This window comes from Drosophila sechellia, chromosome 3L, assembly GCF_004382195.2.
Source record: "Drosophila sechellia strain sech25 chromosome 3L, ASM438219v1, whole genome shotgun sequence".
Taxonomy (NCBI): domain Eukaryota; kingdom Metazoa; phylum Arthropoda; class Insecta; order Diptera; family Drosophilidae; genus Drosophila; species Drosophila sechellia.
In genome coordinates, this window is record NC_045951.1 from 25597638 (window position 1) to 25605045 (window position 7408).

At 36.4% G+C, this 7408-nt stretch overlaps 1 pseudogene; it reads right to left on the minus strand.

The window, feature by feature from the left end:
- Positions 1-378: 378 nt before the first annotated feature.
- On the minus strand, positions 379-3789 carry LOC6620694 (annotated as a pseudogene).
- Between the last annotated feature and the right edge of the window lie 3619 nt (positions 3790-7408).

Genomic DNA, 7408 nt, shown 5'->3' on the forward strand with positions numbered 1-7408 from the left:
TCGCCGACAACCCAAATCCAATAAGACCAAGGATGCTATGGTGGGCCGCACGATGTGTCGTCCGTTACTGTTCAAATTTCGTCCCAGTCATGGCCAAGTACTTATCTATCCTACTGCTGTCCGCGGCACTTGTTGGAGCTGCCAAGCCGACCAGTAGTTAATAAGGATATTGTGAAGCTGTCGCTGTGCCAGTATTTGGGAAAGTATGTGGTGGTACTCTTCTACCCACTTGACTTCACCCCAAGAAAGGGTTCGTTCGGCCCCATTGATTCTTTTAATTAAAAGGCTTTTTGTTCTAGTATGATATTTAAAACAATTAACTTACCCTTCGTATAAAACCGTAGATCGATCCTTTGAGTGCGTAAAATACAAAAATTATGAGGACACGTTGAATTTGGTTTTTTATAGTGCACAGCTTAACATAAAATAACAATTTGTAATAAATATTTACTTAATCACATGATATATATAACCATTCTTAACATAAACTAATTGTAAACTATTTTATTAATGTGTTTAAAAACGTGCAAAAATAATTACAACTTACAGGTATTTATACTGTGCTTGTTTCTATTACTAAATTTTTTACTTCATTATTTAATCTCTTATTTCGTGGAAGTGGACTGGGTCGGCTACCTAATTTATCATTGCCAGGGGTAAATACATCACATATAAAATTATTGTGTTGAAATGAATTCCAAAATAAATATTTTTTAAGATTATTAACAAATTGTTGAATACAAAAGCTGTTGTGATTGTGGCACTTCAAACGTATAACAACAAGGCAAACTAATATTAGTATTAACAGCAGTAAAATGATGAAAATATACTTTAATTTGTCACTTTGTGTATTAACAGAATTATGTGTCGTGTTCGCAGGCATTCCATTATATTGTGTAGGTGGTGCGCTAATAGGACCTAGATATGGGTGCAAATATTCTGTAGTTAAGGCAATATCAGAGCACGAACGAAATTCTTCTTGTGGACCACATCCAATAGCTCCTATACCATTGCTACACATACCCCAATTATTGCCTGCAACATAACGCCATTGCAGAACACAGTGTTCACATGTAAAATCTGCAATGTTATTGAAATAGTTAATTTGATTATATTAACAAATTTTTTAAGAATTACGTTTAAATATCTTGCTGTCGACTATAGCAGTCTCCTTTGTTATACCCGTTACTCGTGGAGTGAAAGGGTATACTAGATTCGTGTAAAAGTATGTAACAGGCAGAAGGAAGCGTATATATAATTGATCAGGATCAATAGTCCAGTCGATCTGACCATATCCTTCTGTTCGTCCGTCCGTATGAACGCCTTGATCTCACGAACTTTAAAGGCCAGAAGGTTTATATTAGGCACACAGATTCTAGAGACATAGACGCAACGCAAGTTTGTTGATCCATACTGCCACGCCCACTCTAACGCCCACAAGCCGCCCAGAACCGCCCAGAACTAAAAATGTATAGATTTTTCTTCGTTTTATTATTTGTCTTGTCAACTGTATCGGTATACCAAAAACACTGTGCCCACGCCCCTCCTTTCACCTTTTGATATCAAATCAGAAAAGTTATGAATTTGCGTTAGCATTCCCACTAGCTGAGTAACGGGTATCTGATAGTCCGGGAACTCGACTATAGCAATCTCTCTTGTTTACCATGTTTGTTACTTTATATACCATGTTTATATTTGAATATAAATTAATTTATATAGATAAAATTTATTTCATAAAATATTGATATTCTTTATTTTATGGTAAAATCTACTTAGACAGATTATAATTGCAGGTTTTTCTACCAAAGTAAGATTCTGATCTAGTGTTAAAATATATTCACCTGGTAACTGTGCCAAAATTTCATATATGCAACTTCCGTTCCGAGGATAAAATCGGTTATCTAGATCTGATTTATTTGGCTGAGAAGGAGATCCATTAAGAATTGACAATACATTTTTATCCAAGCATGACTGCTTAGCATTTGGATTTGGGCATATTCGAAACTCAAAATATCTGGAAATATAATTATGTATATACTGATTTTAAGCAACACAAAAAAATTAGTTACCCCATATGACTAGCTGTCAATTCTACACGAATCGTCATTTGAGATCCAGGCAAATAGCTTCGCACAATTAAGCCTTTTCCCCAGTGGCCACCATATTCGTGGGTTCTGGAACATCCCACGCGTCTCCACATTCTCCACATTTACCGCCGTTTCTTTGCCATTGCCGGCTAAGCCCTCCGCAGTATAGTTCATGGTCATTATAGTCTGGTGGTGTTTGAAATCCAAAACGCCAAGCTGATGCTCTACTGGGTGGTTCGACCAGTCTGCCATGGCCACTACACGACATTACAAAAATTGAAGCAGCAAAAAAGAAGGCAATGTACCATTTCACTGCAAATACCATGTTCGTTCCCGGCATAAATGCTTTAAGTCGGGAATTCAAAATATTCATTTAAATATAAACAAAGCTTAATTATCATATAAATTTTTTTATAGTCTACGATTATTATCAAATATTAACGAGTTCATGAGTAAGTAATATAATCATAATTATTAATAATTATTAATTAATAATTAATTATAATTATAGGTAATAATGGTAATATCTTATAGGTAGCTTCTAAAAAATTGCGTATTTAAATCTGCAGAAATAAATATAGTAAGATTTACGTTATGCCTATAAATGTAATGATCTTCTATACCTTTCGTAAAACAACAGTTTTTTTATGTTATGTTGGGTGCTTAGATTATGGATTCTGGAGAGTAAAATTACTCAAAGAATTTAAAATATAAAAGAATCTGTGGAAGTGGAAGTTTTTAAAGCTAATTATGTAGACTTATGGATATGTAACTCAAGCCGTTTCCAACTTCCTGGAAAAAGACATAAAAATATAACTCATTAAAAGTAGGTATGCCTTCCGAGGAGAAGAGTTTTCATAGAGTACAGATTTGAATGGTGCTTAACATACTTAGTCAAAGCTGATCTAGGAGGATAGAATAGCTTCGTCCGTTGTAAAATATTTAGTTTAATCACGAAGCCCGACAGTTGCCAATTTTATTTAACAAGTTCTATTTGGAGCTTTGCAATATTTAAGCTTTTATACTGTAAATGGGATACTTTTCTCAGGGATCCTCCGTAACTACTTTTGATTTGTGAATCACCAATAAAACTATTAAGTCAAAGCATTCTCTACGTGATCTACAACATAAACAAGAGAGAACGCTATAGTTCAGCTCCTCCACTATCAGATACTTCTGTCGAGGCTAGTGGGATTGCTAAAAAGAAATTAGACGCGCTAATTTAGTCATAAACTGCTAAACATATCTGAATTTTTAGAGAATTGAAAGCCGTTGCATTTTTAGCCGGTGTATTTTGAGTTAATCCTTTATTTGGGGTCTCTCATTACAGAATATGTCTTCACTTAATTCAAATTCAAACTAAGAGAGGTTTTCGTTTAACATCAGAATGCATCGTTTTTAACTTTTATCGTTCATCAACGTTCATCTCAAATTGGTAAAAGTTAATTATTGGTGGATTTTATATATATATTTGTTTATAATATTGTTTATTCTTTACTAGGTATTTTTTTCGCTAATTATCATTAAAGAATGACTTACGTGAAGATCGTTGTTAAGCTAAATAATGTTTGTTTGTATACTTCATGTCAACACGGTTCGTTAGGTTTAAACTAAAATTCGTGCTACTTTTTGTTATTTTCTATTCCATAAAATGGGATGAGCTTGAACTGGCTCTGCTCAATTGACGACTACGTGTATATTTATAAATTATTGTATATTTAACAGCTCTCACTTACTTGAGATGTACCTATACATACAGTATTAATAATAAGGCTCGTTTTAAAAGTCACTCAGATCTTAAAACATATGTCGACTCAATTTTGAGTTTCAAGTCACTGCAAGGAGCGGATTCCCTCTATTTCCCTTTTTATAAACAATGTTTTTTCTTCTGCTATATATTTTATGGGAGACCAGTATTTAAAATTTGTTTTTAATTGTTCAAAAATTGTTTAACTGATCTGGATTAAACTTTTTGAAGACAATACACATATTAAACCGACATTACGATTTTTAGTTTGATGAGCTGTTTACTTGGCAAATAATTGTCCTTAATGTTTTATGAATGTTCATATTGGCAAAGATAAGGACAGAATTGGTATATTAGTTTGATAAGAATCATTACAGACTCGATCTATTCATGTTAGTCAAGATCTTTAAACTAATAAGCTAGAAATAACAAAAGCTAAAATTTTATCGTGCACTATGTCTAATCGTCACACCGACTCTTACGTTTTGTGCAAATCCATAGAAATTTATTATTTTAAAATAATATGAAAAATATCAAAACATACTACATAGATCCGTTGAAAAGTATTAAACAGGCAGAAGGAAGCGTTTACAGCTATATGAAGGATATTTATGTACATATGTAGGAATCGGAACCAAGCTCGAAGAGCAAATATGCCGTGAGACGCGGAGTGGTCTTCGGTTCTAATAACGCCACAAGAGAGCATGAGAGAGAGAGAGAGATGAATAAAATTGATGGGGAGTCGGTGCCGAGATCTCAAGCGTAACACATGAACCACACATTGTTGTAAACTCTTTAAAGTTTAACCACACGTTATGCTAAATGTTAATAATAATATATTAAACAATTATAATAACACAACGTCGCCGTAGGAGTTTTGTGCCATTAAACGGAACATTGGGCCACAATTTTGGGGCTCAACCAGGTTATTTGCAAAAATCAGTCATCAAACAAGGTTGTGTGTAAAAAGTATGTAAGCCTTTGTGCTATGCGGTGGTGTTGGCAGTAATTAAAGAAATTATAAAACTCTGGTGCAAAATTTGCAAAGAAAACGATTTGTGTGGGATCGAGAAGGCAAATTTGCGAATTGCATGATATTGTGAAATTGTCTTGCTGCAACGTGATGGAATGACAGAGAAACCGACTCTAAGAGAATTGATGTGAGCAACCTAGAAGGCGATTGATCAGCGAGAGTACCAAATCGGAGAGCAGCGTAACGACTTTGTGGTGGACGTCAAAAATCTAGAGACAGGATTGTGGACGTAGTCAACTGGACAAGGTGCAAGGCGTTAATCAGTTTTGGTGGATGGCGGATAGCAGAAGTTGTGCATCAGCAGAGAACTTCAAGTGGCTAGTAAAAGCAAGTAAAGGAAGCGGAGCGATAACAAGGCGGTAGCGATCTACAAGAATGTTGGGAAAGTTGTCACTAGTCTACAAGAGGATCTGAAGAGGTGGCGCTTGGATATGCAAAGTGGCAGCTAAGATCGAGAAATCCAAGGTAGAGCAGTATTGGTAACGCGCTGTGTAGGGAAAGAGAAGGAGAAGAACGAGTTACAAATATATCTGGAGAAGTATTGGTGACGCCGAATAGCTGGAAAAAAGAATGATCTGGAAAAAAACGAACTCGTCATATAGGGAGAAGTATTGGTGAGACAACGAGACCGAATTTGTATTTGTGAGTTGGCGAGACACTCAGATAGTTGCAACATTGGCAACTGGCAGCAAACTTAACGAGTGGCGGTAGGCGATTGCCAGCGAAAGACGCCACAAAAAGAAGACAGAACTGGATGATACCATGTTAACGGATGAATATTACGTAATTGCGATGTTGCATTAACAGAAGTTCAATTTTAAGTAGTGTTAAGAGTTGCAGTATTTTAAATTAACATTTCTTGGAGTTAAACTGTATTATTTCATTGGCCAAGTGGCATTTTTGATTTAAACTGTTATGTTTGATACCTTACATTACCTTGATATTTAATATAATATTCTAAAGGTATTTTCTAGAACTATAGTTAAGTTTGAGAATGAACAGGCAAGATTTAGGCACTGCCAGTTGCAGAGGTTCGAGAAAAATTAACAGAATTGGGACTTAGCAGAGATGGAAGGTGTAACGTGTAACGAAATAAAGGGATGGAAAACGAGAGTACCTGTACTTGCTGGTGTACGCTTTAGAGGCTGGCTCTAGCTCATGGCGTTGGGTGTGGTGGTCTTGCTTGTACAGATATCTTTTCGTTGCATACATTAATGATTAAGATCAAGAAGTTGAGCGTGCTTACAACAACAAAAGAGCGTAAGAAAGTTAAAAATAGAATTTGCTTGCTTGTGTGAGTAAAAACAAGAGACGAGAACGCATATATGTGTGCATGTTGTGCTAGAAGACGATTTTCGGGACGAAATCAATTCTGATCGAAGAAACGAATTTACATATTTGGAATTTATATTGCCAAAATGAAAAAAATTAAAATTAATAATTCACGCCCTGACTATTATAATTAAAACTATTAAATTTTATTATACACATGTCGGGAATATACTTGGTTTATAAGATTTAATGTTAATTACAAGTCTTTCTGTGTATTCGCTATGGAAATAAATTATGATGAAAAGGAATGAGAAGAGAGAGAGAGCGCTATATTGAGAGAGCGCGTGTATGAGAGTTTCTGTATGAGAGCGCTGTGGGGAAGGAGAGCGAAAATCCCTGTTGATCGTGGCGCAATGGGAGGTGAGGAGGAAGAAGAAACAGGAAGATGAAAGACAGTTCGAATTGGCCTCCAAGAAGAACAGAAGTGACCATTGCGACTCGCTGCGTGTGCCGTGAAATAAATCATAAAATATGAACGACGCTAACGAAAATACATCTCCGACATCAGAAGTGGGATCACCACATCTAAAAAACAATTCGGAACAAAGTTTACGCGCGATAGTCGAAAGGCAAAAAAAAGTGATAGCTGAATTATTAAAAGCGTCGGTGCCTGGCGCACGTGCTGTTGCAACATAAATGCCTTTCGGTGTACTCCAGCCGTTTGGTTACAACTTTACTGACCAAGTGGAAGTGGAAGGCACGAGGAGATTGCGGTATCATTGGCCCTGGCACATACATCGCAAATAGACCCCAGACTTCAGCATTTGGTTTTCACAACGAACGTAAAGACACGAGCGGAGCTACAAGAACAACTCAGAGCTCACTCGTTCGTCAGAAATGCCGAATTGGCTGGAATCGAGCAAGGTCCCGAAAAGAAGAGGCACAAAATGCAAACAGCGATTAGATGCCATAGTTGTGGTAAACTCGGACACAAGGCAATGGAGTGCCGAAAGAGAAGAGCAGAAGAAAGGAACGAGAGAAACGAGACGAGACCAGGCGATAGCAGCGGCAGATCTACAGTTACGTGTTTCAAATGTGGCGCGAACAGCAACAGCGAATATAACCATAGAGCGGTTTCCATTTTTCTTTGATTCTGGTTCCGAATGCTCGTTAATAAAAGAGACTATTGGCGAGAAGCTTGCCGGCAAGAGACGCCATAATCTTGTAGTTTTGAGAGGCATAGGCGACAATGTTGTCAAGAGTAATTTG